We start from the raw sequence: 7,133 nt of genomic DNA, 5'->3' as shown, positions 1-7,133 counted from the left end.
TGTTGGTTGGGGACACAGAGATTTCATATTCCAGTACCTCAGGAATGGCTCCAAGACCCTTCTCTGATTCAAGACAACATCTGGTGCTGTTTGCCATTTAAAATATTTCCCCCTGTCCCTTTTCTCTTGTAATAGGTATTGCAGCAGCAAAATGGGTGCTGTTAGCAACAGCTTGAAAATATTTTAGATTGATTTTGAGAGAGAGAGAGAGAGAGAGAGAGAGAGAGAGAGAGAGAGAGGGAGAGAGAGAGAGAGAGAGAGAGAGAGAGAGAGAGAGAGAGAGAGAGAGAGAGAGAGAGAGAGAGAGAGAGAGAGAGAGAGAGAGAGAGAGAGAGAGAGAGAGAGAGAGAGAGAGAGAGAGAGAGAGATTGTCTGTGTCTTGACATTTTAATTAGAGGACAGGAAAAAAAAGCAGCATTGGTTAGTTAGTCTAACTGTGAACCAACAATATAATGATCCAGGACCCCATGCTGGGGTGTTTAATTCATAAAGCCGTACATGTAAAACAAAAAATATTAAAATTCAATCAACTAGTTATATAAAAAATGCTGGTGAATGATTTCAGTTAGAAAATGGAGAGACAACATTTCATTAAATGTGACCTTCACTCGCAAGATGATTACTTACTTTTTTTATGATATTACATATTTACCAAGACTGGGTTCTTTTGCCCTCGTTTCTGAAACAAATTTGTTCCGATTTGGTACAATTTAATTTAGAGAAAAATGTAATTAATACATCTCTTGATGCTCCTGGACACATCCTTAGTGACGTAACTTAGGGTCATTGGTTGTTTTGCATCATCAAACACCCTCGCCCAGGCGACCCAGCAGAGGTTGATCAGACCTCCAATTGTGTCCAGGTGGCATTACTCTGCTCCCGATGGATTTCCTCATGATCCAGAGCCATCTTGAGGCTCTATCAGCTGCCTTGACGGTGTTGCTGATTGTTCTCCTGGTGAGAGGGATGGTCCAGCAAAACTTACCTTGATAGGCATGCATCTAGCCTTCCAACCCTCCCTACCTCATGCAGTCGATGAGCAGTCCCTCATACTTGGCCCTCTTCCTCTCGCACGCCTCCTCCAGAAGATCTCCCAAGGGATTGGCAGCTCCAGAATGATAATGGTCTTTGGGGAATCCGAGACCAGGGTGATGTCTGGGCTCAGAGTTGTCTTGACAATGTGCTACGGGAACTTGAGCTGCTTCTACAAGTCTGAAAAGATAGATTACATGTTTTTATTAATATATCTGTTTATCATAGCCCTTAGCAAATAACAAGCATCTTAAAACTTCATTCAGTTTATTAGGTACACCACCCAGTTCACGAAAATGGATCGCTCTCTTCAGACAGTTAGTCACATGGCCATGGTTTACTACAGTGTATAAAGCAGGCAGATAGGCATCGAGGTATTCAGTTACTGTTCGACTGAATGTTAGAATGTGACTCACCACCTGGATTCGGTCTTATGTAGCAAAATGTGAAAGTGTTTTTTATATTGGATAAAAGTAGAGACGCAGAGCTACAAAATGGCATATCATACACTACAGTTGAGGAACAATGGGAAAATAATTCTGCTTTGAAAGTTGATCAGCTTGTAAACTCACTTTTGAGAAAATTGCCTTTAAATGTTTTGGTATCTAGTGAAGAGCTTTTCTTCCATTCAACAATGTTCACACCCTCTTAAGCTTTAGCCCCACCCATCTCATTTCACTCTCGGAGTGCACACTTGACGCTCTGGCCGATGATTTGTTTACCTCTGGAAAACATGAAAACAGCCTAACCAGCTCTGCTGGAAACAACTTCATTACGCTTTTTTGCAGATGTTTACTGACACCGGCCATATTCAACGGGTGTTGTACACACATCACGTAACGTTAGCTAACGAGCCAGCTAGCTAATGTTAGCTAGTTAAACAACAATGAACAATGTGCCAACAATGCCACAGTGCTGGGAGCTAACCAACAATGCTCAATGTTATCTAGCTAAAATTAGTCTCTAAATAGAAAAGCCAACAGCTCTGGGAAACGAATAATAATGTCCGCTAGGGAGCCAGCCAGCTAACTTTAGCCTGCTAGCTAACAGTACACTTCAGCTTAAGACATATAGCTAGTTAGCTAGGTAAACAATGAATCTAGCTATGTAAACAATGTTTAAGATCACACACGTCACGTAACGTTAGCTAACGAGCCAGCCAGCTAATGTTAGCTAGCTATTTAGCTAACAGTACACTTTAGCTTGAAATGAAAACACTTTCTGTCAAAATTAGAAATATCTTTAAATGTAGCTAGCTAACACTATACTATCTTACCTGTATACATCATCATGCATGATGGATGCGTCTCCCTGTCAGGAATGCCATACCATGGTTGCACTTAGTTTGAAGATGTAATCTGGAGACAGGTGTTTTCTCCATCTCTTTAGCTATCATACTCTAATTCCACTGATTTCAGAAAGTGGAGAGCAACACTTACGCAGCTCCACTACACAATACATAAAAAAAGCCGCATTTGACAGAATTACCAACACAGACTGACAAGCTCAAATAGACAGAAGCCTTCAACATGGCAGACCAATCCGAACTCCTCTCTCGGCATGTCCAGCCCACTCATTATCTCAGCCAATCATGGCTAGTGGGAAGGTTGCTCACTTTTTCTGTGGCTTAACCAACAAGGCTCGTAATTTAACAATTGTGTTTGTATTTACAGATGCCATACAAGTTTGTTATTAAGGCACATGAAAGTTCACATGTTTGAGAATTTGGAATAAAAAATTTTTTTACGTTCAAACGGCTCTCCTGTGAAGTCGTGACTTGCGACATACGCCTAGTTTCCTGAATGGGCAAAAGTGACTTTGAGCATGGTAGGATTGTCGGTGCCAGGCAAGCCAGATACAGTATCTCAGACATGGCCGCCCTCCTGGGCTTTTCACACACGATAGTGTCTAGGGTTCGAGAATGGTGAGACAAACAAAAAACATCCAGTCAGCGGCAGTCCTGTGGGCGAAAACAGCTCATTGATGAGAGGTTGAAGAAGAATGGCAAGAAACGTGCATGCTAACAGGCGGGCCACAAACAGACAAATAATGGCGCAGTACAACAGTGGTGTGCAGAACGACATTTCGGAAAACGTCAATCCTTGTCAGAGATGGGCTATTGAAGCAGACGACTACCAACACTGGTCAATTGAGGAGTGGAAAAACTTTGCCTGGTCTGTCGAATCTCGGTTCCTGTTGCGTCATGCTGATGGCAGAGTCAGGATTTGGCGTAAGCAGCATGAGTCCATGGACCCACCCTGCCTGGTGTCAACGGTACATGTTGGTGTACCGCCATCCAATCTGTAGCAACTGCGTGATGCCATCACGTCAGCATGGACCAACATCCCTGTGAACGTTTCTGACTTGTAGAATCCATGCCCCAAATAATTCAGGATGTTCTGGAGGCAAAAGGGACCCGGTACTAGATGGATGTACCTAATAAACCTACTGGTGAGTGTATGTTCAATATAAATGACCTTGACACCGCAACTAAAATACACAGCAAAATTGGCCCATGTTTCAGTTTGTGCAGGACCTAGAAACCTACATCCAGTGCAAATATTATGCTTGAAAGTTTCTGAGAAAATTATACCCTATTTTCATCCTGCCTATGTGTGCTTGCTATGCTATCATTTTATTTCATTGAGTACACTTTTCCTGTCATAGGCTTGGGTCTTGAAGCATATATCCTTTTCACTTCATATCCATGACTTCAAATACTTGGTCATGTCAAGTGTGAAACCTCAAAGCAGGTTGTTTTTATGTAAGATGCAGATATGTGTATGGCACCTCGACTCCCACTACCACTCCGTGTTAAAAACACCTAGAGTAGGTGATGTGTTTGACCTATATGTTAGATATGAGTGTGAGTGGCAGACAGTTCTAGTGCTCCGATTCAAGCTACCAAGCCCACGGTCTGTTAACCATCACTCTGTTAACAAGCGTTACCTAACATTGCTACTATCTTATAGAAGTATGAGATACCATACCCGGTCACAGAGATAGCTAACTCTTGAAATGTATTCTGTCACTACAAAGTTTTTTGCACCTCACATATGGAACAATCTTCAGAATACCCTTCAGTTGGATGCATTGGTGCCTTTTGGGCATTTCAGATTGTTGGTAGAGGACCTCCACTAAAGAACTAATAGTGAAGACGACTCTTCCTAGAGCTGGCCGCCCAGCCAAACTGAGCAATTGGGGGAGAAGGGCCGTGGTCAGGGAGGTGACCAAGTACCCAATGATCACTCTGACAGAGCTCCAGAGTTCCTCTGTGGAGATGGGAATACCTTCCAGAAGGACAACCATCTCTGTAGCACTCCACCAATCAGGCCTTTATGGTAGAGTGGCCAGATGGAAGCCACTCCTCAGTAAAGGTACATGAGAGCCCGCTTGGAGTTTGCCAAAGGGCAGCTAAAAGACTCAGACCATGAGAAACAAGATTATCTGGTCTGAAGAAACCAAGATCAAACTCTTTGGCATGAATGCCAAGGGGATTGCACCATCCCTACGGTGCAGCACAGTTATGGCTGCTTTGCGTGATGTATTGTTATCTCTACCTTCTTGCCCTTTGTGCTCTTGTCTGTGCCCAATAATGTTTGTACCATGTTTTGTGCTGCTACCATGTTGTGTTGTTACCATGCTATGTTGTTGTCTTAGGTCTCTCTTTATGTAGTGTTGTGTTGTCTCGTTGTGATGTGTGTTTTGTCCTATATTTTTATATTTTTATTTGAAAGGCCTTTTGGTAGGCCGTCATTGTAAATAGGAATTTGTTCTTAACTGATTTGCCTAGTTAAATAATAAAAAATGGAGGCGGCAGCATCACGCTGTGGGGATGTTTTTCAGCGGCAAGGACTGGGAGACTAGTCAGGATTGAGGGAAAGATGAACAGAGCAAAGTACAGAGAGATCCTAGATGAAAACCTGCTCCAGAGCTCTCAGGACCTCAGACTAGGGTGAAGGTTTACCTTCCAACAGGACAACGACCCTAAGCACACAGCCAAGACAATGCAGGAATGGCTAGATATACAGTATATGTTTTATTTTTTTATTTTTTACAAATTAATAAAAAATGAAAAGCTGAAATGTCTTGAGTCAATAAGTATTCAACCAATTTATTATGGCCAGCCTAAATAAGTTCTGAAGTAAATATTTGCTTAACAAGTCACATAAGTTGCATGGATTCACTCTGTGTGCAATAATAGTGTTTATCATGATTTTTGAATGACTACCTCATCTCTGTACCCCACACATACAATTAACTGTAAGGTCCCTCAGTCAAGCCACAAAGACCAAGGAGGTTCTCCAATCCCTCGCAAAGGCATTTACTCCCTAAATATATTCGTAGATGGGTAAGAAAAAGAAAAGAAAAGCAGATATTGAATATCCCTTTGAGCATTGTGAAGTTATTAATTACACTTTGGATGTTGTATCAATACACCCAGTCACTACAAAAATACAGACATCCTTCCTAACTCAACAACATTGTAGTTACTCCACAATACTAACCTAATTGACAGAGTGAAAAGAAGGAATCCTGTGCTGAATAGAAAATATTCCAAAACATGCATCCTGTTTGCAACAAGGCACTAAAGTAATACTGCAAAAAATGTGGCGACGCAATTCACTTTTTGTCCTGAAAACAAAGTGTTATGTTTGAGGCAAATCCAATTCAACATATTACTGAGTAACACTCTCCATATTTTCAAGCATAGTGGTGGCTGCATTGTGTTGTGGGTATGCTTGTAATCATTAAGGACTAGGGAGTTTTTGAGAATAAAAAAAATAGATGGAATAGAGCTATGCTAAAACCTGGTTCAGTATACTTTCCATCAGACACTGGGAGATGAATTCACCTTTCAGCAGGACAATAACCTAAAACACAAGTCCAAATCTACACCGGAGTTTCTTACCAAGAAGACGGTGATGTTCCCGAGTGGCCGAGTTACAGTTTTGGCTTAAATCATGAAAATCTATGGCATGACCTGAAAATGTAATTTAAAAAAAAGAATCATGGGCAATTGTTGAACAAGATGTGGAACGCTCTTAGAGACTTACCTAGAAAGACTCACAGCTGTAATCGCTGCCAAAGGAGCTTCTACAAAGTATGGACTCAGGGGTGTGAATATTTAAGTAAATTAGATATTTCTGCATTTCATTAAAAAAAACATGTTTTCACTTTGTCATTATGGGGTATTGTGTGTAGATTGTGTATTGGCTGTAACACAACAAAATGTGGAATAAGTCAAGGGGTATGAATACTTTCTGAAGGCACTATACCTTGTACTTACTGTAAGTTGACATTCACAAGAGAGAAACCTTGTTTGTGCCTCTGTGACAAATACTTATTCCCAGCCCTAGATAGTTATCCTCTTAAAGTGTCGACTGCTGACCGTATTGTGATGGTCCAAGCTTGAACACTCTCCCAAAGTCTTATATGTTTCCCTCCCACTGATCATACAACTGTCTGAGGTGAAAGCAGCAGCAAGTCAATCTCATATCATAACACGTGCTTTTCTATGATGGTCTCTGTTTAACCATCTCTCTCTAGGATCTCTACTTTGACCAAATAGTTTTACTGTAAATCTAATGGTTACCATTAACCAGATGTTGTTAGGACCATTGTTACAGTGTGTGCTATATGTGGCTAGTCAGTTTACAGTGCATTGTGTAGGCCTATAAATGGGCTATGCAGCATTGCCATTGTATAAAACATCTACGTCCTCTCATTTCTTTCTTTATCAAGCTCCAAAATGTGTTATTTTGACAACAAAACAGTTTTTTTTCATTTATTTAAAATTAATGAATTGCTGGGGGCTGCTGGTAGAATATTAATGTGATTTGTGCTCTTGTTTCAAAGTCAGAAGCTGAGCAATTTTATAGAGGCATGTCTTCACCTACACAGCAGAGGAGGGAGGTTACAGCAGCAAGTCTTAAAGGGGAATATCAATAAAAAATAATTGGCAAGTTATGTTGTTGCTCACCTCTATTCAGGGGAATTGATTTCAACCAAAGGGTTTTAATATATCTCAAGAAACACAAAAGGTTATAGAATAGTGTTTATATAACAGATGTTATACCCATAGATCAGGTAGAGCACTG

This window comes from Salvelinus alpinus, chromosome 17 (assembly GCF_045679555.1).
Source record: "Salvelinus alpinus chromosome 17, SLU_Salpinus.1, whole genome shotgun sequence".
Lineage (NCBI taxonomy): Eukaryota > Metazoa > Chordata > Actinopteri > Salmoniformes > Salmonidae > Salvelinus > Salvelinus alpinus.
Note: the sequence above shows the minus strand (reverse complement) of the source record.